The sequence below is a fragment of the Hippopotamus amphibius genome, chromosome 4, assembly GCF_030028045.1.
Source record: "Hippopotamus amphibius kiboko isolate mHipAmp2 chromosome 4, mHipAmp2.hap2, whole genome shotgun sequence".
In the NCBI taxonomy this organism is placed as follows: domain Eukaryota; kingdom Metazoa; phylum Chordata; class Mammalia; order Artiodactyla; family Hippopotamidae; genus Hippopotamus; species Hippopotamus amphibius.
In genome coordinates this window covers 145,232,006-145,259,233 of record NC_080189.1, presented here as the reverse complement: position 1 = coordinate 145,259,233, position 27,228 = coordinate 145,232,006, and the positions used below count along the sequence as shown (strand labels likewise).

The following is a 27,228-nucleotide window of genomic DNA, read 5'->3' as shown; positions in this document are numbered from 1 at the left end:
TTAATTACATATTTTAATGTTTTGGAACATGTAGGATAGTTATAGAATGCCATTGGGAAAGAAAATCTCACAACATGACTATTTTCAGGGCATTCAGTATAAAGGCAGTCACATTAAGATATGAATTTGAAAATTGCCAGTGTTTTCCACTGCTTAGTAACCACATGCGATTTTATGTCCAACTTCTCTGCTTCATGAATGGCTTAATAATAATTTTATACAGCTGAGCATAATCCTTAGGAAAACACAAGTATGGTGCTTCTTAAGTATTAACTTGCATCCAGATCACCTGGGGATTCTGCTAAACGTAGGTTCTGATTCAGTATGTCTGAGGAGGGGCTTGAGATGCTGCATTTGTACAAAGCTCCCAGGAGGTGTCGATCCTGCTGGTCTGTGGACCACACTGTGAGTAGCAAGGGGCCAGGGGCATACTTTTTAATCTTGGAAGTTGAGGAAGCCTCACTTGGGAGATTAAGGGGTCCAGAGGTCTTTTTAAAAAGGATTTATAATTTTATAATATCTGCTTTTATTAAAGCTGCAGTTAGTTGGTCCTTCCTATCCGCCATTAAGGACAAAATTCTCTAGACCCTTAGACTGGCTAGTTTTGGCTCTGCTTTAAAGTTTTTACTTATTTAATTTTATTTTCTTACTCTTGATAGCAACAAGGGCATTTCATCTGTCTCTGTCTCAGTATCTTCGAAAGTAAAATCACCTGGCTGTTACCTACTGCAGAGGAGGAATGAGGATGAACTCTGCCTCTCTTGGCTAGTGTGCGTAATTTTACTGACAGTTCATCTTACCAGGATGATGATCCAGCTACTCAGATCATTTCCGTGGTTATTTTTTGTGCTTATAAGAAGTGTGGAATTTTAGGTCTTCCCTGTGGCTCATAAGAGCGTAGTTCCAAGAAGCCACCCCCCAGCTCACTTCAAGTAGGGCTCACAGGCTGAATTCTAAAAAAAGAGCCACATGAATGTGCTTGTTTATAATGGGAGAGTCCCAGTCAGAGTGGATCGGAACAGGACAAATCCAGCCTTGTTCTTGGGGGATGAAAACATCTAAGTACATACTTCTTCAAAGTTTTTATTGAATTTTATTTTACCTTTCACATAGCTTTTTTATGGGCCATAAATATCGAGTAGTAGCTCTCATTTGCTGGGTGCTTGCTCTATACTCATACCACTAAGCACCTGATTTACTTTACATCATTTAGCTTTCACAGGTAGGTATCATTGTTCCCTATTCACACTTAGGGGAACCTCTGGGTAGCTCCCAAATTTCCATGGTCTCAAAGTGGCTGTGACATTTCCAGGCATCACATCCTGGTGTGATGATGGCCAGTGGAAAAGAGGGATCATCTCTTTGTTACTTTTTTTTTTTTTTTAAAGAAGGAAGACTCCCCAAAGCTGCTCACAGATCTTCCTTTATCTCTCATTGGCTGTGGATATATCATATGCCCCTGTCTAACGTAATCAGTAGCGAAAGAAATGGAACTACACTGGTCTCATTGCATTAGTCCAGGGGTCAACAGAGTACGTGTCTTGGACCAAATTCATCCTGATGTCTTTTTTTTTTTTCATTTTATTTATTTATTTATTTTTTGAGGTACACCAAGTTCAGTCATGTTTTTATACACATATCCCCGTATTCCCTCCCTCCCTCCCTCGACTCCCCCCCCACCCTCCCCCATGCCTGTTTTTTAAATAAAGTTTTATTAGAACACAGCTCCGCCCATTTATTTTTTTTAACCTGTGGTCTATGGTTGCTTTCATCCTACAACATCAGAACTGAGTACTTGCAACAGAGCCCGTATGGCCTGTAAAGCCAAAACTAACTATCTGGCATTTTACAGAAAAAATTTGCTCACTACTGGCTTAGACGAGTCAGAATCCACATCTTGCACCAAGGAGGGGGCTACCCGGATAGAACTGGGGCTCTATCAACAAGGAAGGAGTGAGTGGCTGTTGTATAGGCCCCCAATGGTGACTGCTACAGAAGGGCATCTTCCTTCCAGTGAAGCAGGTGTGCTTTGAAGGACATTTGTGTAGGAAGGTAACTGTAACCTCAGTGACAGTACGGGGTCCTAGGTTGTGGCTAGGTAGAGCATATTAGATGGGAATAAAAACAGAAACAGAAGTGATGTCTCCTAGGTCTTGGCGTGTGGAAGATGTGAACAATCCTTTCAAAATTCAGACTGCTGGGAATTCCCTAGAAGTCCAGTGGTTAAGACTCAGTGCTTTCACTGCTGTAGGCTCAGTTTTGATCCCTGGTTGGGGAACTAAGATTCTGCAAGCCGGTAGTGCGGGCAAAAAGAAAAAAAAATTCAGGCCACTAAACAAGTACCACCGGGTCCCATGTAGTTCCCAGGGGTCACACGAAGTCGTGACAGGAACAAAGCAGCTCGTAAGCTTTTGCCTTGCCCTTGTGATCATTTTAATGTCTGAAGATGACGGAGATGAGGAACTGCAAATCCAAACAAGGCAGAACTGATAGCTGATGGTAGACAGGAGTGATGGACTTACTTAACCATACTCTGGACTTCAGAGAAGCAAATATCAGGAAGCTAAGAAAAAAGTATTATTTCTGTTCATTAACTCTAAATGGTACAGAACTCAAAATTGGTATGACTGGTAATAGTTCCTAAACATTTCTGTTAACTAAACTGATAGTACAACTAAAAATGAACCTGATGAGGAAGGAAAGGGTGGCATTTTAAAGACCAATGTAGTTTGAAGGAAAGGGTGGCATTTTAAACACCAATGTAGTTTGAAGGAAAGGGTGGCATTTTAAAGACCAATGTAGTTTGAAGGAAAGGGTGGCATTTTAAAGACCAATGTAGTTTGAAGAGGAATTTGGATTGCAGAAGACGTGTATGTGTGAGCAGTGGAATCAAAAAGATGTGCACTGAAATCCTGGTTGTATCACTTGCTAACTGTGGGGATTTGAGAACATTATTTAATGTTTCTGAGCCTCGGTTTCTCCATTTGTAAGTTAGGATATAATTTTTACCCATACGGAGTGTTCTTGGAGGCCGGTGTATCTGCTCTTGTTCTTGACCTCATGTTTTTCACTTTGAGACATTGTTGCATCAGTTCTCACTTTCGAAAATCTTTGGATCTTTACTCATACTTAGAGGGAACCAAACCTTTTATAACTAGTGTGTCATTAATGACTAAGCATGGGTTAGCTCACGGGCTTTTAGCTTGTTTCCTTCAGTCTCCTCGCCCCCTGCCCTGCATGCCCACCATCACCCACTCTGTGGCCTCCTCACGGGGCTTAAGAACGGTCTAGGGCACGGGCCGTGGTGTGGAGAGCTCACGGGGTGTTCAGGGGGGACGAAGCAGGGTTGCATCATGGACAGGCATCATGGCTGCTGGCCAGGCAGGCTGAGGCCTTGGTGCAGACAAAACGCAGTCCTGGTCGGGGCCCCAACGGGAGGATCACGGAGGCTCGAGCCTGGGTTCAGCAGTGGGTTCTTGGCAGGGCAGCTGGTCTGCAGGCAGGCGGCAAATAAGTGACCCCTGGGCACTCAGGTGGTGCTTTTTCAAGTTCCCCTTTCCCAAGTCTCCTCTTACCAGCTGGTGGCTCTCTTCCCCTCTTGGTCAGCTTCCCTAGGACCAACTTTCAAACCTTCTGGGTCACATATTTTTTCTTTTCATTTTGTTCCTCCAGATCTTTATCGGAGTGTAATTGCTTTACACTGTTGTGCTAGTTTCCGCTGTACAACAAAGTGAATCAGCTGTATTTATACCTATATCCCCATATCCCCTCCCTCTTAAGCCTCCCTCCCACCTGCCCTATCCCAGCCCTCCAGGTCATCACCAGTCATCCAGCTGATCTCCCTGTGTTATGCATCAGCCTCCTACTAGCTATCTAGTTTACATTTGGTAGTGTATATATGCCAATGCTCCTCTCTCACTTTGTCCCAGCTTCCCCTCTCCCCCCTGCTCCCCCACCGTGTCCTCAAGTCCATTCCCTACATCTGCGTCTTTATTCTTCCCTTGCCACTATGTTCATCAGTACCATTTTTTTAGATTCCATATATATGCATTAGCATACGGTATTTGTTTTGCTCTTTCTGACTTCACTCTGTATGACTGACTCTAGGTCCATCCACCTCACTACAAATAATTCAATTTCATTCCTTTTTATGGCTAATATTCCATTGTATATATGTGCCACATCTTCTTTATCCATTCATCTGTTGATGGGCATTTAGGTTGCTTCCTTGTCCTGGCTATTGTAAATAGTGCTGTAATGAACATTGGGGTGCATGTATCTTTTTAAATTATGGTGTTCTCTGGGTATATGCCCAGTAGTGGGATTGCTGGGTCATATGGTAGGTCTGTTTTTAATTTTTTAAAAATCTCCATACTGTTTTCCATAGAGGCTGTATCTAGTTCCATTTCCACCAACAGTGCAGGAGGGTTCCCTTTTCTCTGCACCCTCTCCAGCATTTATTGTTTCTAGATTTTTTGATGATGGCCATTCTGACCAGTGTGAGGTGATACCTCATTGTGGTTTTGATTTGCATTTCTCTAGTGATTAGTGATGTTGAACATCTTTTCATGTGTTTGTTGGCCATCTGTATTCTTCTTTGGAGAAATGTCTATTTCGGTCTTCTGCCCATTTTTGGATGGGGTTGTTTGTTTTTTTTTTGCTATTGAGCTGCATGAGCTGCTTGTATATTTTGGAGATTAATCCTTTGTCAGTTGCTTCAATCGCAAATATTTTCTCCTATTCTGAGGATTTTCTTTTTGTCCTATTTATGGTTTCGTTTGCTGTGCAGAAACTTTTAAGTTTCATGAGGTCCCATTTGTTTATTTTTGTTTTTATTTCCATTACTCTAGGAGGTGGGTCAAAAAGGATCTTACTGTCATTTATGTCATAGAGTGCTCTGCCTATGTTTTCCTCTAAGAGTTTTATAGTGTGTGGCCTTACAATTAGTTCTTTGATCCATTTTTTTATTTTTGTGTATGGTGTTAAGGAGTGTTCTAATTTCATTCTTTTACATGTAGCTGTCCAGTTTTCCCAGCACCACTTATTGAAGAGGCTGTCTTTTCTCCATTGTATATTTTTGCCTCCTTTGTTGAAGATAAGGTGACCATGTGTGTGTGGGTTTATCTCTGGGGTTTCTATCCTGTTCCATTGATCTGTATTTCTGTGTTCATGCCAGTACCATGCTTTCTTGATTACTCTAGCTTTGTAGTATAGTCTGAAGTCAGGGAGCCTGATTCCACCAACTCCGTCTTTCCTTCTCAAGATTGTTTTGGCTGTTCGGGGTCTTTTGTGTTTCCCTAGAAATGATATAATTTTTTGTTCTAGTTCTGTGAAAAATGCCTGTGGTAATTTGGTAGGGATTGCATTGAGTCTGTAGATTGTTTTGGGTAGTAGAGTCATTTTCACAATGTTGATTCTTCCAATCCAAGAACATGGTATATCTCTCCATCTGTTTGTGTCATCTTTGATTTCTTTCATTAGTGTCTTATAAATTTCTGCATATAGGTCTTTTGCCCCCTTAGGTAGGTTTATTCCTAGATATTTTACTCTTTTTGTTGCAACATTAAATGGAAGTGTTTCCTTAATTTCTTTCTGATTTTTCATTGTTAATGTATAGCAATGCAAGAGATTTCTGTGCATTAATTTTGTATCCTGCTACTTTACCAAATTCATTGATTAACTCTAGTAGTTTTCTGGTAGCATCTTTAGGGTTTTCTATATATAGTATCATGTCATCTGCAAACAGTGACATTTTTACTTCTTCTTTTCCAATTTGGATTCCTTTGATTTCTTTTTCTTCTCTGATTGCTGAGGCTAAGACTTCCAAAACTATGTTGAATAATAGTGGTGACAGTGGGCACCCTTGTCTTGTTCCTGATCTTAGAGGGAATGCTTGCAGTTTTTCACCATTGAGGATGATGTTGGCTGTGGGTTTGTCATTTATGGCCTTTATTATGTTGAGGTAGGTTCCCTCTATGCCCACTTTCTGGAGAGTTTTTATCATGCATGGGTGCTGAATTTTGTTGAAAGCTTTTTCTGCATCTATTGAGATTATATGGTTTTTGTCCTTCAATTTGTTAATATGGTGTATCACGTTGATTGATATGCATATATTGAAGAATCCTTGCATTCCTGGGATAAACCCCACTTGGTCATGGTGTATGATCCTTTTAATGTGCTGTTGGATTCTGTTTGCTAGTATCTTGTTGAGTATTTTTACATCTGTGTTCATTAGTGACATTGGCCTGTAATTATCTTTTTTTGTGATATCTTTGTCTCCTTTTGGTATCAGGGTGATGGTGGCCTTGTAGAATGAGTTTGGGAGTGTTCCTCCCTCTGTTATATTTTGAAGAGTTTGAGAAGGATAGGTGTTAGCTCTTCTCTAAATGTTTGATAGAATTTGCCTGTGAAGCCATCTGGCCCTGGGCTTTTGTCTGTTGGAAGATTTTTTAAAAAAAATTATTTTATTTATTGGCTGCATTGGGTCTTCATTGCTGTGCACAGGCTTTCTGTAGTTGCGGAGAGCGGGGGCTACTCTTCATTGCAGTGCATGGGCTTCTTATTGCAGTGGCTTCTCTTGTTGCCAGCACGGGCTCTAGGCATGCAGGCTTCAGTAGTTGCAGTGTGAGAGCTCAATAGTTGTGGCTCACAGGCTGTAGAGAGCAGGTACAGTAGTCGTGCTGCATGGACTTAGTTGCTCCACAGCATGTGGGATCTTCCCAGACCAGGGCTTGAACCTGTGTTCCCTGCACTGGCAGGCAGATTCTTAACCACTGTGCCACCAGGGAAGCCCCTGTTGGAAGATTTTAAATCACAGTTTCAATTTCAGTGCTTGTGATTGGCCTGTTCATATTTTCTGTTTCTTCCTGGTTCAGTCTTATAAGTTTGTACTTGTCTAAGAATTTGTCCATTTCTTCCAGGTTGTCCATTTTATTGGCATATAGTTGTTTGTAGTAGTCTCTCATGATCCTTTGTATTTCTGCGATGTCAATTGTTGCTTCTTTTTCATTTCTGATTATGTTGATTTGAGTCTTCTCCCTTTTCTTCTTGATGAGTCTGGATAATGGTTTATCAATTTGTTTATCTTCTCAAAGAATGAGCTTTTAGTTTTATTGATCTCTGCTATTGTTTCCTTCCTTCCTTCCTTCCCCTTTTTCTTCCTTCCTTTCCCTTTTCCTTTCTCTTTTCCTTTCTTTCTTTCTTTCTTTCTTTCTTTCTTTCTTTCTTTCTTTCTTTCTTTCTTTCTTTTTCTTTCTTTCTTTCTTTTCTTCCTTCCTTCCTTCCTTCCTTCCTTCCTTCCTTCCTTCCTTCCTTCTTTCTCTTTCTTATTTTTTTTACATACAATACAAAGGCTTTATTAACAGCGGATCATCCTCGTGGCCCCAAGTGTCCACCCAGTCGTAAGTTCAGTGCAGTCTATGCGCCTCTCGCTCTGACTCCAGTAGGGTTAGCACGTTGCCCTCATGCATGGGGCCTTTCACGTTTCGGATGATGGAGCGGCTCATGTTGTCCATGAATTCTACATGCACCTGCGTGCACTGTCACTGCGAACCGGTCCTGCCCAGAACCTTGGTGACCCTGGCAAGCTTGATAGGTTGCACACAGCTAGTGTCCATGATGGTGGCGTGACGGCGGTTGGGTGGGGAGGAGAGCTCTTTTTTAAAAAAAATTAATTAATTTATTGGCTGTGTTGGGTCTTTGTTGCTGCATATGGGCTTTCTCTAGTTGCGGCGAGCGGGGGCTCCTCTCTGTTGTGGTGCCTGGGCTCCTCATTGCTGTGGCTTCTCTTGTTGCAGAGCACAGGCTCGAGGCATTTGGGCTTCAGTAGTTGCAGCACATGGACTCAATAGTTGTGGCTCATGGGCTTAGTTGCTCCATGGTATGTGGGATCTTCCTGGAGCAGGGGTCAAACCCGTGTCCCCTGCATTGGCAGCTAGGAAACCCTCCTTCATTTCTTTTTCATTTATTTCTGATCTGATCTTTATGATTTGTTTCCTTCTGCTAACTTTGAGGGTTTTTTTGTTCTTCTTTCTACACTTGCTGCACCAATTTACATTCTCACCAATAATGCACAAGAATTCCCTTTTCTCCTCATTTTTTTTTAATTAAATTTCTTTATTTCTTTGTTTCTTGGCTGCATTGGGTCTTTGTTGCTGTGCATGGGCTTTCTATAGTTTCGGCGAGCGGGGGCTACTCTTCATTGTGGTGCGCGGGCTCCTTGCTGTGGTGGCTTCTCTCATTGCAGAGCATGGGCTCTAGGCATACGGGCTTCAGTCGCTGCAGCACATGAGCTCAGTAGTTGTGGCTTGCAGGCGCTAGAGCGCAGGCTCAACAGTTGTGGTGCACGGGCTTAGTTGCTCCATGTCATGTGGGGTCTTCCTGGAGCAGGGATCAAACCCATGTCCCCTGCATTGGCAGGTGGACTCCCAACCACTGCGCCACCTAGGAAGTCCCTCTCCTCATTCTTGACATTTATTAGCTGCAGAGTTTTTGATGATAGCCATTCTGACAGGTGTGAGGTGATATCTTGTGGTTTTGATTTGCATTTCTCTGATTAGTGATGTTGAGCATCTTTTCATGTGCTTGTTGGCCATCTGTATGTCTTCTTTGGAAAAATGTCTATTCAGGTCTTCTCCCATTTTTAAAATTGGGTTGTTTGTTTTTTTGATGTTGTGTGGGCTGTTTATATATTTTGGATATTGTTTCCTTATTGGTCATATCATTTGCAAATATTTTCTCCCATTCAGTGGGTTTTGTCAATGGTTTCCTTTGCTTTGCGAAGCTTTTAGGTTTAATTAGGTCCCATTTGTTTATTTTCACTTTTGTTTCCTTTGCCTTAGGAGGCAAATTCAAAAATATTTTGCTACAATTTATGTCAAAGAGTGTTCTGCCTGTGTTTTCTTCTAGGGGTTTTATGGTATGCAGTCTTACATTTAGGTCTTTAATCCATTTTGAATTTATTTTTGTATATGGCCTGAGAAAATGTTCTAATTTTATTCTTTTACAGAAAACCTGATTTAATCCTCACAGTAACCCTAAGAGATAGTAATGTTTTCTCCATTTTACATATGAAGAAATTTAAGATCAAGTTCATACCTCTGACAAGTGGCAGAGCCAAGAATTAAGCCTGCATCTGTATTTGGTTGTGAAAATGCTGCTCTTTTAAAAAATTGAATTATAGTTGATTGGCAACATTGTGTTGTTTCAGGTATACAGCAAAATGATTCAGATATACAAGAGTGAGTCAAAAATTATCCGCACTCTGGCTGTAGAAATTTTTGACTCACCGTTGTACATGTATTTTTCAGATTATTTTCCATTTAGGTTTTTACAAGATATTGAATACAGTCCCTGTGTTTTACAGTAAATCCTTGTTGTTTATCTATTTTATATATAGTAGTTTGTAGCTGTTAGTCTTATACTACTAGCTTATCCACCCCCCACCCTTTTCCCTTTGGTAACCATAAGTTTGTTTTTTATGTCTGTGAGTCTGTTTCTATTTTGTATATAGATTCATTTCTATTATTTTTTAGATTCCACATATAAGTGATATCATATAACATTTGTCTCTTTCCATCTGACTTGCTTCACTTCGTATGATATTCTCTGGGTGCATCTGTGTTGCTGCGAATGGCATTATTTCATTCTTTTTTTTGTGGCTGAGTAATATTCCATTGTACATTTACCCCACCTTCTTAAATCAGTCATCTGTTGCTGGGCATTTGGGCTGCTTCCATGTCTTGTCTATTGTAAATAGTGCTGCTGTGAACATTGGGGTGCATGTATCTTTTTGAATTAGAGTTTTTGTCTCTTCTGGGTATATGCCCAGGAGTGGGATTGCTGGATCATATGGTCAACTCTATGAAAATTCCGCTCTTAATATATGAACCCAAACCCCTCTCACAGTTTTGGGAACCCCATGCTGGAGCCAGCTCTTATTAAATTGCAAGAGCCAATTGTTAAAATTTTAGGAATTTTATCCAGCTATTATTAAAAATCAAATTATTACTAAATAAATTAAATTTACATTTAAATAAATTTAATAAAGTAAAAACAAATAAATTACACTAAAAATAGAAGTAAACATACTCAAAAGTTTTCACTTCCTAATTATTCTACTACAGTTTAGTTCTCTTTGTGCTCTTGAGGTTATTTACATCTGTTGTATCTGTATGGTGGAAGTGTGGGCTGCTGTGTCTCTTTTCTGCATTCAGTGATGTCATATTGGTAGCTTAGAATTGGCTATGGTGGGAATATTTATACCATAGAAATGGGTAAATGCTACATATCAGGGCTTGATTTACTATTTTGTTGATTGTCTAGAATTAAAGTGATGGAGAAAAATCTTAATAATGTAGACTGAACTTTAAATAGTGTGTTGCGTCTAGTGCCAAAGCTGAGAGCAGCTTCAGTTTAATGAATGTAATTTGTATCAGGATGAGGAATAGCTGAACAGTAGATCACACATCAGATTTAATGACAGTAAATGTATTGAGAAAAGAGTTAGTGGGATGGGGTGCAACTCCACTTGTCGAATCATAGATGAATTGTAACCATAGGTTAGTTACAGCTAGAAAAGTGGCAAACATTAATCAAAGCATTCTGTGAGAATCAATTGGCTGTGTAGGATTTACAGTAAAGAATATTCTATCTGTTATGGCTATTTGTACATTGTGTGCTACACATCCTTTATATCAATAAAATTTATAAACACACACACATGCACGCGTGCACACACCTTTTCTCAGGAGCGTTGGTTTTTAGGCATTTACCAGTATATCACTGCCATCCCCACTTGTTTGGTCCTCAGTGTGGAAATGAAGAGCATTTGCGACCATGATACTTATGGAGTTCTTCCAATAATCTCTGATTCATTGATCTTTGCCCATAGGTTTTATTTTCCAAGTTTCCTCTGAGTAGTCTGGACTCGGGTAGAAAGCTTTCCTTACCTGAGGTGTGCACAGCAGGGCACATGACAGCATCCTAGAGAGATGTTCCTGTGGGTGGGTTGGGAGACCTGCCTCTCTTGGGACTGAGGACGGTGCCTGGAAGGAGCATGATCTGGCACTCGGGAGACCTGGGTTCCTGCCCTGCATGAGGATGTCCTCATGAGTTTTCCCCTCAATTATTTCATCTTATTTTTTGGTTTAGGTTTTTTGGCTGCGTTGTGTCTTCATTGCTGCGTGTGGGCTTTTTCTAGTTGTGGCAAGCAGGGGCTACTCTTCAGTTGCGGTGCGTGGGCTTCTCATTGCGTGGGCTTCTCATTGCGGTGGCTTCTCTTGCTGTGTAGCACAAGCTCTAGGTGTGCAGGCTTCAATAGTTGTGGCACGCAGGCTCAGTAGTTGTGGCTTGCAGGCTCTAGAGCACAGGCTCAGTAGTTGTGGCCCACGGGTTTAGTTGCTCTGCAGCATGTGGGATCTTCCTTGACCAGGGATGGAACCCATGTCCCCTGCATTGGCAGGCGGATTCTTAACCACTGCACCACCAGGGGAGTTTCAATTATTTCATCTTAAGCAAAAGTTTGAATTAAGGTAAATTGGAGAGTCCTCTGCAGTCTTAAATTCTGCATTCCTCTTGTGCTTCCCGGTTTATCAAGGTAAATGCAAGTATAATAGAACCTCCTCAGTGATTCAGTTTGGAGGTTTAACAGATAACACTTCCTTAAATTTGTATGGCCCTCTTATAGTTTACTAAATGTTTTAACACGTGTTGTCCTAACAATGAGATAAACAGAGTCATTAATACCCCCACTTTACTGCTGAGAAAACTGAGGCTCACGGTAGTTCATAACTTGTTCCAAGAGCAGAGCTAGTTGGCAGAGAAGCTAGATCTGGGGTTTCCAGGTCACTTTCTCCATCTACAATGTCCTTTACCTTCTATCTGCTTCAACAGAAAGTCCCACATAGTAATTGCCACATTATCATATGTCTTCTAAGCACAAGTTGAAGAAAGAAGTCTGTTTACAGGTAGATTGCAGCTTTAGAAAGATGATTTTTTTTCTGGTTAAGTCAATAAGTTCATCCTTTCTGAGATCAAGCAAGGAGGCTAAGAGGAAGTAATGGTGGATTGCTTGCTAGGATAATACTTGCTTTAGAGCTCAGAGGCATTGAGCGTGGATGTGCACACACCAGAGGACAGAATGACCTGATGAGCAGACAGCAGCTCGGGGTGGGTGGTGTTCGACTTTTTACTTTATTTCAGACAATAAACATAGTCCTGTGTAAGATTCGGAGTCTTATAAGCATCTGAGTGTATAATTTGGGATATGTTTGGCTGTAATCACAAGCAGTGCTGCCTCTCGTGTTTTTTTTTGTTTTTTTTTGTTTTTTTCCTTTACATAGCATAAGCAGCAGATTGGCTTTAGTGATGAACTTAACACAGAGTGACTTATTTATTTATTTATTCATTCATTCATTCATTTTATTTATTTTGGCTGTGCCGTGTCTTAGTTGCGGTACGCAGAATCTTCATTGCGGTGTGTGGACTTCTTAGTTGTGGTATGCGGACTCTTAGTTGCGGCATGCATGCGGGATCTAGTTCCCCGACCAGGGATTGAACCTGGGCCCCCTGCATTGGGAGTGCAGAGTCTTACCCACTGGACCACTAAGGAAGACCCCAGAGTGACTTCTTAAGTGAACAAGAGGCACTAGAAAAATAACGGGGTTTTATTAGTTTTGCAAAATGGCGTAAAGATGTTTCCTGATTTTTTTCCTCACCATTCATTTAGTTTGGAGTCACCACATTTTTATGGGGCAAATTCTCAAAAGGGTAGGAATTTCTCGAGGACAAATATAGACATTAGAGGTGGTTTTCAGATACAAATATAGATGATAGAGGTGGTTTTTCTCTACAGAGGCATTTGTGAAACAGTCATCCCCCTCCTCATTCAGCAAAGCTGCATTGAAGGGCGTTATAGCCAGGAGTCACTATTGAGGCCTCTGTCCCTGCTTTGCTGTGGGATATGTGAATGAAATATACACTCACGTCTTCTATCTGTAAAATGGAGATAACATTCTGTAAGAACCATTTTGCAGGACGGCAGGGTGACACCTGAGCGAGTGCCCTGGGGTCTACTCTCAGACACCACCAGGGATCAGCAAGTGAAAAGATGGCTTTTCCTCCGACTCGTCAGTAGATGTCGCTGCAGTCAACTAAAACTCCAGGGAAGCGCTGGCTGAAGGATTCTTTAGAGGAAAAAAGGAGTACTAATAGTTATTAAAATTAACTGAGCATCTAGCTTTCTTCTCCACCTCAAACTCAAATCCTTTACAATATATTACTGTTTATTATTTTTAATAACATGTGTCCAGCAATGGGAAATCTTTTCAGAAAAAAAGTTGATTCAGCAAACCATTCCAATCCATCTTTCTTAAATTTACCAATTCATTCATTTAAGAAATACTAGGTGCCTATGGTGTTTGAGGTACTTGCCAGGCTTTGAGCTTACCACGATGAACAGTACAGACAGGCTGACTTAATGTTCGGAGCTTCCTGTCGGGTGGGAAAGACAGGTAATTAAAGAGGCAATACCAGAAAGAAAAAAAAAAAGAAGTAATTACAGTACAGAGAGATTAGTGTAATCACAGGGCAACTACTGGATGAAAAGAAGTAGATGACAAGGGGACCTGACTGAGTGGAGGGATCAGGGATGGTCTCTGGGATAAAATGGTGCTTCAGAAGGCGCCCATGCTGTGCATCAAGGCACAAATGAGGAAGCCAGCACATGGGTTCCTTCACTCTACTTAAGATTCTCACAGGTTCTTGTTGTGGCTGTTTACCTCCTTGGTTATCAGCACCAACTGAAATACATAGAAAAGTGTCTTCTTTCTTGATTTTATGGTACTTAGATAATTTGACAGATCTTTAATAAATAACTTAATTAATGTCATTACCTCTCCCTTGAGATATTGAAAACTTTTTATATATGCCTTTTATGTGTCAGATCCATTGACAAATACTCTTGATTATTTTATTGGCATGTGATACTTGGAAGATGAAATTGAATGTTGAAGTGGTTTGTCTCTGCCTTGTTTCAACATTCAGTCCACACTGGGGTGTAAGGATTGAATGAAAAGGTCACATTCCATCAGGGTTTGAAATAAGCCTGAAGCACACCTGAGAGCCCCTTTGGTGACAGTTATGTGACCTGGCTGCAGCGAAGCACTGGCCGTGCATTAGATCTTGAACATTTTAAGCAGATAATAAAGGAAGAAATATTGACGAGGAACATGAAGTTATTCTGTTCAGTATTTGCTGCGTCTCCAGTGACTCATGAATTACATTTTGAAACTTTAAATTCAATTTATTAAGAGTCCCAGGTATTGATTTTTGGATGAATAAAAACAAGTGAGTAAATCTGAATGCCTCTTTTTAAAGAGACTCAAAAAATTTGTAATGGAAATAGAGCAGAAATGTGTTCTGGTGAATCATTAAGAACTTTTCTTGCCTCTTTTTCAGTTAAGGATTTGCAAAACTAATTTTTTTTTTAAACTTAACTCTGGAATTTCCCTGGCAGTCCAGTGGTTAAGTCTCCGTGCTGCCACTGCAGAGGGCGTGGGTTCGATCCCTGGTCAGGGAACTAAGATCTCACGTGCAGCCAAAAAAACCCCCCAAAACAAACAAAAAACCCCCTTAACTCTGGGGTCTGCATTCATCTGTATTTAATTCATTCAAAAACATTTATTTGTCACGTTAGAAAAACCATGGCCTCAAGTCTAGTATTATATTTATTGATCTTTACAACTCTTTTCCTTGGAGTAAAGAAAATACATGTTCCAGTGTACCAGGTTATAAAACAGATTGCCAAGAGTTGGATAGAGCAGTGAAAAGACAGAACTGTGAAAGGCATAGCTGTACACGAGTTCTCTTAATTTACATACATATCCCCTCTTCCACTCAGGAAGTTAAAGTGTTTGATATTGTCTCAATTTGTGAAAGGAAACATTGTAATATCATGGGAGGGGCCCTGAGGGAACTTCTTATATTGCTCTGGCTTTGCTTCTAATGTATGGTGCGGTCTTGGGTAACTCTTTTAATTGCTGTGAGCTTCAGTTTTTTCATCTATCTGAAGGGGCTTTGAATGAATCTGAGATCACTATGTAGAAGCCCCTTTAATTTTCCTTTGTACTCACTTCCATTGTATTGGATCTGCCTTTCTTTTTGACTCAGAACAAAAGGTGACTCACCCCCGTCCGAGTCTAACTCTTCTACCTGTGGTCTGGATCCTGTCCGCTTCTTCCTCCTGTTTGAGCTGATAGGGGCACCAAGCTTTTTGGGAGCACTCATTGTCTAAGTTAGAAATCCGGGTGTCATCTCTGATCCCTCTCTGTTTCACTCAATTCCCACGTCCAGTTGGTAGCAGAGTCCCATTCATTCTTTCTCCTAAGTGGCTTTTGGGTGCATCCTCTCTTGCCATCCTGCCTTTGTTAGGCCAGCATCCTCTCTTGCCCAGACTATTGAGGGAGCCCCTTTACTGATCTCCTTCCTTGTAGTCTCTTCCCTTCCAGTCCGTTTCTACCCTGTTTCAGTGAAATCCTCCTAAAACACAAGTCTGATTGTGTCTGTTGTAGCAGCAGCAACCCCACTGAACAAATACTTAGATTGTGAGAAGGTGTTAGGCCAGGTTCTGAGAAACAGTCAATTTGAGTAGAACAGCATAGTCTCATTGAAATTAAAACCTTATGTTGGGCTTCCTAGGTGGTGCAGTGGTTAAGAATCCACCTGCCATTGCAGGGGACGCAGGTTAGAGCCCTGCTCCAGGAAGATCCCACGTACTGAGGAGCAACTAAGCCCATGCGCCACAACTATTGAGCCTGCACGTTAGAGCCCATGAGCCACAACTATTGAGCCCATGTGCTGCAACTACTGAAGCCCACGTGCCTAGAGCCCATGCTCCGCAACAAGAGAAGCCACGGCAATGAGGAGCCTGCACATCACAAAGAAGAGTAGCCCCCACTCACTGCAACAAAAGAAAGCCCGCACACAGCAAAAAAGACCCAACACAGCCAATAAAATAAATAAATAAATAAATTTAAACAAACAAACAAGCAAAAAACCCCTTCTGTTGGCTACCTCATTTACCTATGAGATAATGAATCTCCTTTGCATGGCCTTTAAGGCTGTGCACATTTTGGCCTCAAGCCTGCCTTCCTATAACCCTGCCTTCTGCTGCCTCTGCTCCTGCCGTGTGTACTTCACATCCCCGCCACACTGAACGCTTCTTAACCTGAGCGTGCCGTGTGCTGTCATGTGTCTAAGATTTTGCATATCCAGGCCTCTCTGTCTGGAATTACTTTTCTCCCTTCTCCCCTGTCAGTCTGTGGAATGCTTACTCATTCTGCAACACCTGATGCAGGGGTCATCTTATTTGGCGGAATCTCATGAGTTGATTACTTCCTTGTTTATATGTGCACTTCTCTTTGCTGATGGTTTTATGTTGTATTTGTTAATGTCTGTCTTCCTTATAGGATTGGGAGCTGCTTGAAGGTGAGGAATCTTGCCTTATTCATCTTTGTATTCCTAAGACGTATCATAGTATATAGCACATTTTAGCAGCTCAATAAGGGTTCTTTTTAAAATAATTTTTAGATGACTTTATTGACTTATTTATTTATTTATTTATTGGCTGTATAGGGTCTTTGTTGCTGCCCACGGGCTTTCTCTAGTTGTGGCAGTGGGGGCTACTCTTTGTTGCAATGTGCAGGCTTCTCATGGCGGTGGCTTCTCTTGTGGCAGAGCACGGGCTCTAAGTGTGCAGGCTTTAGTGGTTGTGGTGCGCAGGCTCAGTAGTTGTGGCCCACAGGCTTTGTTGCTCCGCGGCATGTGGGATCTTCCTGGACTAGGGATCAAACCCGTGTCCCCTGCAATGGCAGGCAGATTCTTAACCACTGCACCACCAAGGAAGTCCCCAATAAGTGGTTCTTGATTGAATGAAATAAATGAGTGAAAGTACGTGGTTACATGCCTGGATGGAAGTGGTAACTGCAGTTATTTCTCACCTCAGTGGAAATGTCAGTAACTGTGGAAAGAAGAAACTTGGAAGTTACAACTGGCTTGTTGGTCTTCCGGGTGAGGCTTTGATATCTGTAGGCAGATCCTGATCTGATGGCCAGGGAATCTTTGGACTAGATCTTTAGCGTCCCCTTAAGCTGTAAGAGTTGATAACTTTATTTTGGCTATATGACTTCAAATCCAAGAGTTGGAACACTTGCCTTATAACACCTTTAGCTGCTGGCTGAGAAATAAGGGTAGTTTACGTAACACAACTTGTCATTATCTCTTTTCTTGGTTTTCTGAAATCTGCTTCCGTGTCCATCAATGACAAATCATTAGGCCCATTCCAAATGAACTGGTTGTCAAGTAGGCATCATTAAAACTGGTGAAACATCTTAGTTTCAGCTGAGCAAGGCAAATATGATGCTATCTAATCATGACAGGCATGGTGATGTGATGTTCTGAGAAGAGAGGACCATCTTTCAAGACTACAGCATACCTCAGTGTTGGCAATTACTCTAGTCAGTGAATAGTGATCAATACAGAAAGCTCAAGGTGGAAACATTAATCCATCCTTTAATGCAAAAACATCAGCAGCTAAAGGTTTTCTTGGAGGGCGAGAAATGAACAGATAATCCACCATGTCATTTCCAAATGTGGAAAGTTGATTTTTATAATCAATTTGCAGACATACCCATTTTCAGAGATGTGAATAATAAAAAGAACTAAAAGCTTTCACAAGATCTCTTTTCAGGATCTACGTGTCTTACATTCTTGCTTCCTTTTAGTCCTCTAATCCCTATGTCACATCCATTATCATCCTGAAAAGAAAAATTATTCAGACCACTTAAATGATGTTTCAATGACATACAATCCCTTAGAATTCAGAAAAAGCCAGCACTTTCCAAAGAGACATGTGACACTCTTTCACTTATTACTTCTCTCTTGTTTCCTTACTTGAGGTGAAATTTCAGCTTCTCTTGGGATTTCTTATTTTATATGTTTTCGTAGGGTGGTTATTGTCACAGATAATGACCTGATCCCTTCTAAAACCACCTGCTTGGTTGACTAAGAGGCATAACGCAGGGTTTAAGAGTCATCCATTTTATCCATTTTTGTTTGTTTACTGTAACTGTGCAGCGGTATATGCTCAAAGCAAAAAATTTGGGTAAAATATACAATCCTGGCATTATGCCCAGGAACAGCTGGGCAGGCTTCTGGCTCTGTCCACCGAAGAACCTTTATTTAGAGCAGACTACAAAATAATTGGAGGCCAGAGAATGGTGCAAACATTTTGCTACCATGTCCTTCAGTTACTGCTCCGTCTGTGCTGACGCTTCTCCCAGGAGCGGTCAGAAGTGCCTCCTTCTTGGTCTCCTTCCCCTTCCTCTTTCTCAGTTTCCTGCTGAGGCTCTAGCTGTAGCCTATGGTCATGGTTGGAAGTTCCATAGTCAGAGACTTTTCATATTCACAGTCGTCTCCCTGGTGTCTAGAATAATGCCTACCATGTAATAGACCCTTGATACATTTTTGTTGACTAAATGAAATTTTCAGAGGGAAATATCGACCTAGACAAACCAACCTCTCTATTGCCATCACTTTCCCCTCTGAATGCATAACGTTGCTGTCTGAGGCTAGAAGTCCTCTTCCGACCAGGGGAAGATGGGAAGGCACAAAGAAAATGAAAGGAAAGGAAACCCTATCTTGCCACATTTCAGAAATGTTTGAAGAAGATGGGAAAACTCACCCACAATCCCTCTACTCAGAGGAAACAAATGACCTATTATCTTCCAGTCTTTTTTTCTATGCGTTTTTTCCATAGTTGACATGATAGTTAAAATTTTCATCGGTGCATTCTAAGTTACATTGCAGATTAGTCCTGGAAAATATAAAGGTTTAGTAGCAAGCATGTTTAATTTATTTGTGATGGTATTTTCCTTTGATTCTAATACCAGTGATTTTTGCATTTTAATGCTTCTAAAATCATGGATAAGTCTTGCAGTCAATGTGCATTTTTAATGTCGATAGTAAATCTTATCATCAGTGACCTCCTACAGTCCATGAATATAGTATTTGGAAATAGTATATAGTATAGAGTTGCTTTTTATTTTTTTCCTCATGGAAAAGTGACTGGACTGACCTGCCTTTATAGTTCAAAAAATATTTCTCTGAACCCTTCAAAGCCTTCTGAGTCCCTAGTTCAATGTGTTTACTCCTTTTTTTTTTACATAAATTTTTTTTATTGTGGTAAAATTCACATAACATAAAATAATCATTAACCACTGTAATCCAATTCCGTGGCATTTAATACATTCACAGTGTTGTGCAGCCATTACCTCTGTCTAGTTCCAAGACATTTTAACCATCCCAAAAGAAGACCCAGTATGCAGTCACTCCCCATTCCTCTTTACCCCTGGCCCTGGAAACCGCTAGATTGCTTTCTGTCTCTACAGATTTACGTATTTTGGATTCCCTGTTTATTTCCGAAGGTAACCTTGAAGGACGGGATTGGCCTTCTCAGCTGACATGTGGGGGCAAAGAACACACGGGCATGGCTGTGGCATATTATAACATGTTTATATGCGCGAAGACAACAGTATCAGGTTGACCACTAAACGCATATACTGTTGTCAATTGTAGAATTGTCCTCAGAATGTTGAGAAACTAGTGGTCACTTTATGTGAAATCAGTGAACAAGCAAGACGACTAACGTGGTGACAAACCTAGTCAAGATGAAGTAATGTTAAGACCAAGGCACGGCTCAGGTCTTCTGCTTCAGGATCTTAGCTTTAAGGTAGCGGCTGAGGCTGTGGTCTCATTTCAGGGCACAACTGGAGAAGGTGTGCCTCCAAGGGCACGTGGTTGTTAGCCCAATTCAATTTATTGTAGGTGATATGACTTCAGGTTTTTGTTGGCTGTTGGCTTGGGGATGCCCTTAGTTCCTTGCCACATGGGTCTCGCCATAGCTCACAGCCTAGCAGCTTGCTTCACTGAAGCCAGTGAGAGAAGATCTGTTGGCAAGGCATACGTGACAGTTTTGTGTAACATAGTCACAGACGTGACATCCATCACCGTTACCATATTCTATTGGTTAGAAGCAAATCACAGGTCCTGCCCATGCTCAAGAGGAGTATCAGGACCCTCAAGGACACGAGTGTAGGAGGTAGGGATAACACGGAGCCACATTTCTGGTTAAGTGGGTCATCCAGTGACAGATCTGTCTGCAGAGCTGGCTCATTTCTTTTTTTTCTTTTTTTAAAATATGTTTATTGTATTGATGTACAGTGTTGTGTTAGTTTCAGGTGTATGGCAAAGTGAATCAGTTATACATATACATATATCCACTATTTTTTTTTCAGACTCTTTCCCCATGTAGGCCATTACAGAGTACTGAGTAGAGTTCCCTGTGCTGTACAGCAGGTTCTTATTAGTTATGGATTTTATATATAGTAGTGTGGATATGTCAATCCTAATCTCCCAATTTATCCCTCCTCCACCTTATCCCCTGGTAACCATGGGTTTGTTTTCTATATCTGTGATCCTACTTCTGTTTTGTAAATAAGTTCATTTGCTTCATTTTTTTAGATTCCACACATAAGCGATATCATGTGATATTTGTCTTTCTGCGTCTGACTTCACTCAGTATGAAAATCTCTAGGTCCGTCCGTATTGCTGCAAATGGCATTATTTTGTTCTTTTTTATGGCTGAGTAATATTCCATTGTATATATGTACCTCATCTTCTGTATCCATTCTTCTGTTGATGGACATTTAGGTTGCTTCCATGTCCTGGCTGTTGTAAATAGTGCTGCAATCAACATTGTGGTACATGTATCTTTTTGGATCATGGTTTTCTCAGGGTATATGCCCAGGAGTGGGATTGCTGGGCCATATGGTAGTTCCATTTTTAGTTTCTTAAGGAACCTCCATACTGTTCTCCATAGTGGCTGTACCAATTTACATTCCCACCAACAGTGCAGGAGGGTTCCCTTTTCTCCACACCCTCTGCAGCAATTATTGTTTGCAGATTTTTTGATGATGGCCATTCTGACAGGTATGAGGTGATACCTCATGGTAGTTTTGATTTGCATTTCTCTAGAGCTGGATCATTGCTGTCCTGCGTTGAAGAGTAAATTAGGTAAGGAAACAGGCTCATTCTGAAGGACAGTGTGGGCACGAGGAGAATTTCTGTGGAGAATATGCTGAGTGCTTGCAGTGCTGCCTAGAAACCACAGGGACTCCCCATCTTGTTTGATCTCTCAGGGGAACCTGGGAACAATGAGCGTCTCTGAGGAAGATCATAAATGGTGATGCTGCCTGGTGGGCTCAGCCTACACGCCAGGAGGTGTCTCCTGGAGCCTCGAGGGGACAGAATGGCTGCAATCACACAACACGGCAATGCAGACAGAGTCTCTTCAATCAATGGCGTTGTTTGTTAAGAATTCATCCTCCAAGCCCAGTGTCAGCCAGACTTAGTCTGGAGAAAGTCGTGAACCATTGAAGGGTTCTACTGGATACGTAAGGAGTGAACGATACTCTGGCTAGCAACATACTTTTTGTGAAACATTTTTTGATCCCAAATGACACGGCCCTGCTTGAACAACCATCTCGTTTGTCTGATTTTTCTCTGAACTGCTCCTGAATCTTTCCAGATCAGTGACACCTAGCACAGTATCACACACGTGGCAGGGACTGTATAAGAAATTCCTAAATGAATAAATGAATTCAGAAGAATATGTTGCATACTCTGGTGGTAATCATAGGAAAGGAGTCTCTCAGAAAGTAATTTTGAGTAATAATTGGCATTATTGGAGTAAATGGTAGCCTTTGAGTTGCTTACTTGAATAGAACAACATCCCTGTTTATAAATATTCATGGGTCTGTTTGAAGAGCACTCTTGGCCTTTGATAATGTTGATGTCTGCTGCCTCAGCTGGGAGGTGTCATTCTTTGCTCCCAGTACTGCAGGGAATATGGTGGTTGTGAATTTAAAGGGCAAAGATAGTGAGAATCAGAGGTGTCTCACGGTATTAGAAACCCTTTGACAGCTACTACCCACTCGTTCTTTGTAGGTGTTTTTAACGAGAGTTTAGCTAGATTTTCGTGCTTAGGATATTATGCTAAACTAGGCAGGAATGAGTGAGTAATAATTAAACAAACGTTTTGAGAAAAGTTAATGAATGCATAAATGTTTTGAGTGGCAATTTCTTTATAGAATAACGAATCCTGTGCTGAAATTGTTTAAAGCAAAATGTTAACGCCAATATTATGAGAGTTGGACCAGCCTACTAGTGCTGTTGTAAGTATAGCAAATCTTTGGTTAAAAGTGTATGGACTATCTACACTGACAATTTACTCCCAGACTGGCTTCCTTTCGCTAATCTAGCCATTTCCAGGCTACTTCCTTGGACTCCTACTTCCATTTGACATAGGATTATGAACTATTTTTAATTGCCTTAGAAAAACGTCAATTAAAAACCCCCAAATTCCAGCCAGGTAGAAAGTTGCTATTTGTTAGTTTTAGTGTTTATATAACTGCTTGCCTCTGTCAGTCCGTGTGATTGAGAGTTAAGCGTGCAGCATGACATGGACATCGATTCTGCTTTCTTATTGATCAGGGGAGAGCTGGGGAGGTTGTGATAGATGGATTGTACCAGAATGTTCCTGGCAAAAGCTTTGAGGCTATGTCCTTCTCTAACTCATTAAATTAAAGCAGAATACTAAAAATGATATGCCAGGCATGACAGGCCTTTCTTGGGATGAAGATAATCAGATTTTCTGCTCATTTGGAAAGAACCATGATCTACCTACTGATCTTTAATAAAATGTTACTTGAAAAGAGCGTGTAGATCATCTTTCCCATCTTTATCTTTAAAAACCCTCCCCTTGGAGCCATGGCTCTTGTTATGGGTTGAATTAGGAACTGCCCCCCACCCCCCAAAAAAGATATTCTGAAGTTCTAACCTCCAACACCTGTGAACGTGACCTTATTTGGAAATAGGGTCTTCACAAATTTAAGCAAGTGAAGATGAGGTCATTAGGATGGATCTTCATCCAGTGTGACTGATGTCCCTATAAGAAGAGGGAAATTTGGGCACAGACACAGCCACACAAGGATGCCATGTGGAGACACAGAGCCACAGACACACAGAGGGGAGGAGCCATGCGAAGACTGAGACAGAAACTGGAGTGCTGCTGCCATAAGCCAAGGAACACCTGGGTCTACCAGAAACTGGAAGAGGTGAGGAAAGATCCTCCTCTAGAGGCTCTGGAGGGAATGGGGTCCTATCAACACTTTATTTTGGATTTGTAGCCCCCAGAACAGAGAGAATAAATTTCTGTTGTTTTAAGCCACTTTGCTGTGGCAACCCTAGGAAAGGAACACATCCCCCCTTGAGCTCCTGCTTTCTTTCCCCTCTTCCTTTCATGGCCAAGCTGCAAGTTGGCTAGATGGCACCAGTCCCCGCCACCATGCCCCCCCCCCCCCAAAAAAAAAAACTGTTCTTGTCAAGGTCTTCAGGGACCTCCCAGGAGGGGCTAAGCCTGCACACCTGGGAACCCACTTGCCTGGGTTCAAGTCCACACTCCATTCCCTTCTAGCTGTATGAACTTGGGCAAATTATTTCAACTTTCTGTGTCTTAGTTTGTGTTTATCAATAAAAATGAGCCTATCCTGGGGGCTGTTGTAAGGCTTAAAAGACTTAATGCAGCCAAGGCACTTAGCATAGTTCCTAGCACATAACTCTCACTTAATGTGCAGTTATTTCCATTAATACCATTTGCCACCTATGTCGTCCCTTTTCAGCTCTTATGTTGTCTTTCTGCAACATTGGGATCTACTGGCCTCTTTTTCCTCCTGACTCTGCATTCCATTGCCTTCTGGTCACCCTCCCTGCCTCCGGCTGAGTTTCTCCTAGGAAGGCACTGTAGCTGGTGGACAGAACTCTAGGGTTGGAATCTAACAGATCTGGGCTCAGTGCTCAGCTTTGTACTTATTAAAGTGAGTGACTTTGGACAACTTAACCTTTCTGAGCCCTGGTGTGTTTTTACTGCTTTTACTTTTTTGATAAAATGGGGATAGTCTGATCTCATTGGGCTTCTGTGAGGAATAAATGAGATAATATAAGCAGAGGGCCCAGTGTGAGCTGGATGCTTCTGACTTTCACCTGCACCTCTGGCTCATCCTCTGACCCCCTAGTTAAAAGCTGCCGCCTAAGGCCCTGCAGTTGGGGTCCTCCACAGCTCCAAGGGGAGTCATGAACTTGAAGTAAAATGGAATGCAGCAGCCCTTCCCCCCACCACCCTCCAATTTTTGATGTAGAGATAGATCTGTGGAATATTCTTAAGGAGCTGGGAAAAGTCCTACCGGATTGAAACTGGTCAAATTTAATGTTTGAATCTCACTAGCCTCTACATGGTTTCCAGGTCCCATGGCTTTGCTTTCTTCTGCATCTCTTAGAAGCAATCTCTTTTTGAAGGAACCAGACTCTGGCTGTGGAGGGGATAGCAGGGGAACCAGGCATGAGGTCTGATGGAAATCAACAGTTTCACCCCTGATTTCAGAAATGATGGGTTCTAAGGCAGCCAGAGAGGTGGGCTGAGCAAGGCAGTGGGGAGCCCAGAAGTGGTTCGTGCCTGGCGTTACACAGGGAGGTGGGCTACAGGTATGAGAATTGGATTCTGGGAGGTAGGATGTCAGGATCAGGCCTTGCAGGGGGAACGGACATAAACCAGGCAGGATTTCAGGGCCTGGCCAGTGAGCTGGGGCTCCGGGAAGGTCTCTGGTCCTAGGTGGGCACTCAATCAGAAATGAGAATCTGGGTCCTCGGGACTGAGCCAGCACAGGGCTAGGGAGTAAGGGCTGTGGGGGATGAGCTAGATTCTTCTCTAAGCCTGCTCTTGGGCTAGGCTGGTCATGGAGGAGCCTCACAGGGTGGGAGTATAACCGGGAATCTGGAATGTGAATTAATTCTAAGCCTCATGAAATAGGGCTGAGGGACTCAAGCATGGGCTGTTGGTGCAGGCTGTCTCTGCCACCGTTACCTTGGGAACTGAGATAGGCCAAGGCTGCATCAGTGGTCCCAGCTGGGAAGACCTGGAGAGGGAGACCCAGGGAAAATAAAGCTGACAGACACATGTCCATTACTGCTTGTGACCATTAGAAAGACACACAGAGGAAGTCTGGGAATCTGGGGACTCTGAAAACACCTTCCCTTTGTACATTTGGTGTACATGCTCTGTGAAAAGCCCCTTGCCAGCCCCAAATGCCATAGAGATACCTTTCTCCCTGGTCTTCATTGCTCTGAAGAGCAGTCACCTTTTTCTGCCAGAAAGGTATTTTGAAAATGATATTTGGACTCAGAAATACTCCTTGTGGCTGCCTTATTTTCACATCTCTTAATATAGATTCACTGGACACAGTTCTATAGAGATAACCTACAAGATCAATGTCATAGTTGTCCAGTTACTCCTTGTTAGCAATATCTGGATCTAAGACTCACAAATTCAGCAGTTTCTAGTGATCAAACCACAGTTTTGGAGGACTATCAGTAATTAAGGGGAAAAGATATTTTTAAAAGCTTTATACCTCTACCAGACTTTCACCAGTCTTTGCTGATGGCAGTCAATTTTTCTGTTAGAATTAGAACCAAATTGCCTTCCACGAGTTAGATGGAGTTAAAATAAAGAGACAAATTTGTGCAGTGGGGTACAAAGCCAAGAACAAGCTATTCCCTATTAGTGACAAAGAGTTATGAGGAAATAACTGCAAAGCTGACTCATTAATGCTGCTTTTACTACCCTGGTTAGGAGACTCTAGAGATGAATTACTCAGTCTTTTCAGTGTGGGCAGACGAGTAAGAGTGAACATGATATAGCTCAGCAAAAGTTGAAGTAAAGATGAAATTGTGATTGTATTAAATAAGATTCAAAACTGAATTCAATATTGATTAAAATGGACTGTAATCCAGTGAGCTTAATATGAAAATGTCGAAAGCATTTTTTCCTTTTTGCAGATTCTAGGACCATGTCATGTTTCAGTTGGTCTGAATCTCACTTTGTTTTCTGTGTGTTGACAACATGGCTTAAACTGTAAATATTCTCCTGACAGACCCTGTTAGTTAGCTGTTCAACTGCTTGAAATCTGGAGCTGTGGTCACAAGGGAGTCCACCAGTCTGTTCATAAATACCTGAGAACTCACATATAATGCAGCATCCAGGGTTTTATATTCTGCACACATCGAAGGCTGCTACCTTTGGAAAAATCAAGAGAGTATAAAATTTTTCCTATGCGCTAATAGCTTCTGGTTCTAGTCAAAGTCCATAGACTCCAGTTGGTCATTAATTCCCCATCAATGCCATATGCAGAGAGAGTTATTGCTTCAGAAGGTTTTCAGTGGCATATTTTTGGTGAGTGATGTGGTGTGAATTGGTATTTACAGGGTACTTTTGAGATGATTAGTGTTCTAGACATTAGTTGAGTCATTTCCAATGGACCATTTGTAACCCTCTCCACAGGCAGTAGCCGAAGAGACATTTGAATCTCCACTCCTTAGACCTTGGAAAGGCATACTTAATGTAAAAGCCTGGCCATCAATGTGGACTTTAAACTTAGAGCTCACCCTGTGATGAGACTGAGCATCCTTGCCATGGCGTTTCTGAAATCTTGCCCCCCTTTCTACAGTGACCTTGCTGTCTAGGGTGGGACAAAGTGTTTGGCAAAGTGGCCTAATGTCTTTCAGCGGGTCCACCAAGAGCACAACCTCCCAGATTTATCTGCACCCTGGGAAACATGAAACACCAGGAAGGCCATTTAAATGTTTTATGCAGCCTTCTGTTCCGGAAGACTCCCAGCCTTAACCTGTGCTAGTGCAGTGCTCTTGTGTTGATCATTTATATCCCACAAAGCCTTTTCTTTGTGTCTCTACGATGGGTTTTGTGCTCCAATTTAAACTGCTCTTTCTACCTCTGTCCACCACATTACTCAGCATTTAAAGATTCCTCCTATAGGAATCAGGCACTTCTTTCATGAGTCCTTAGGGCTTATCCCTAAGACTCTTCTCAGTTCTTCTCTTTAAATGCTATGGCCTGTGATAGAGTATTCCCATGCTTACTTCTTTCGTTTACTGCTTTTAAAAAATGGAAGTATAGTTAACTTACAATGACATGTTACTTTCAAGTGCACAGCAAAGTGATTCAATTTACTGCTTTTCGAGCCAGGCTGCAATGAAAACCAATGA

At 41.7% G+C, this 27,228-nt stretch overlaps 1 protein-coding gene and 1 pseudogene across 1 annotated transcript in view; one reads left to right on the top strand and one right to left on the bottom strand.

Annotated features, from left to right (window-relative positions):
- Positions 1–27,228, top strand: part of ARMH4 (armadillo like helical domain containing 4) — a 123,336-nt gene that overhangs the window by 59,694 nt on the left and 36,414 nt on the right. The gene's annotated exons all lie outside the window — the stretch shown is intronic.
- LOC130851116 (40S ribosomal protein S28-like) lies at positions 7,407–7,643 on the bottom strand (annotated as a pseudogene).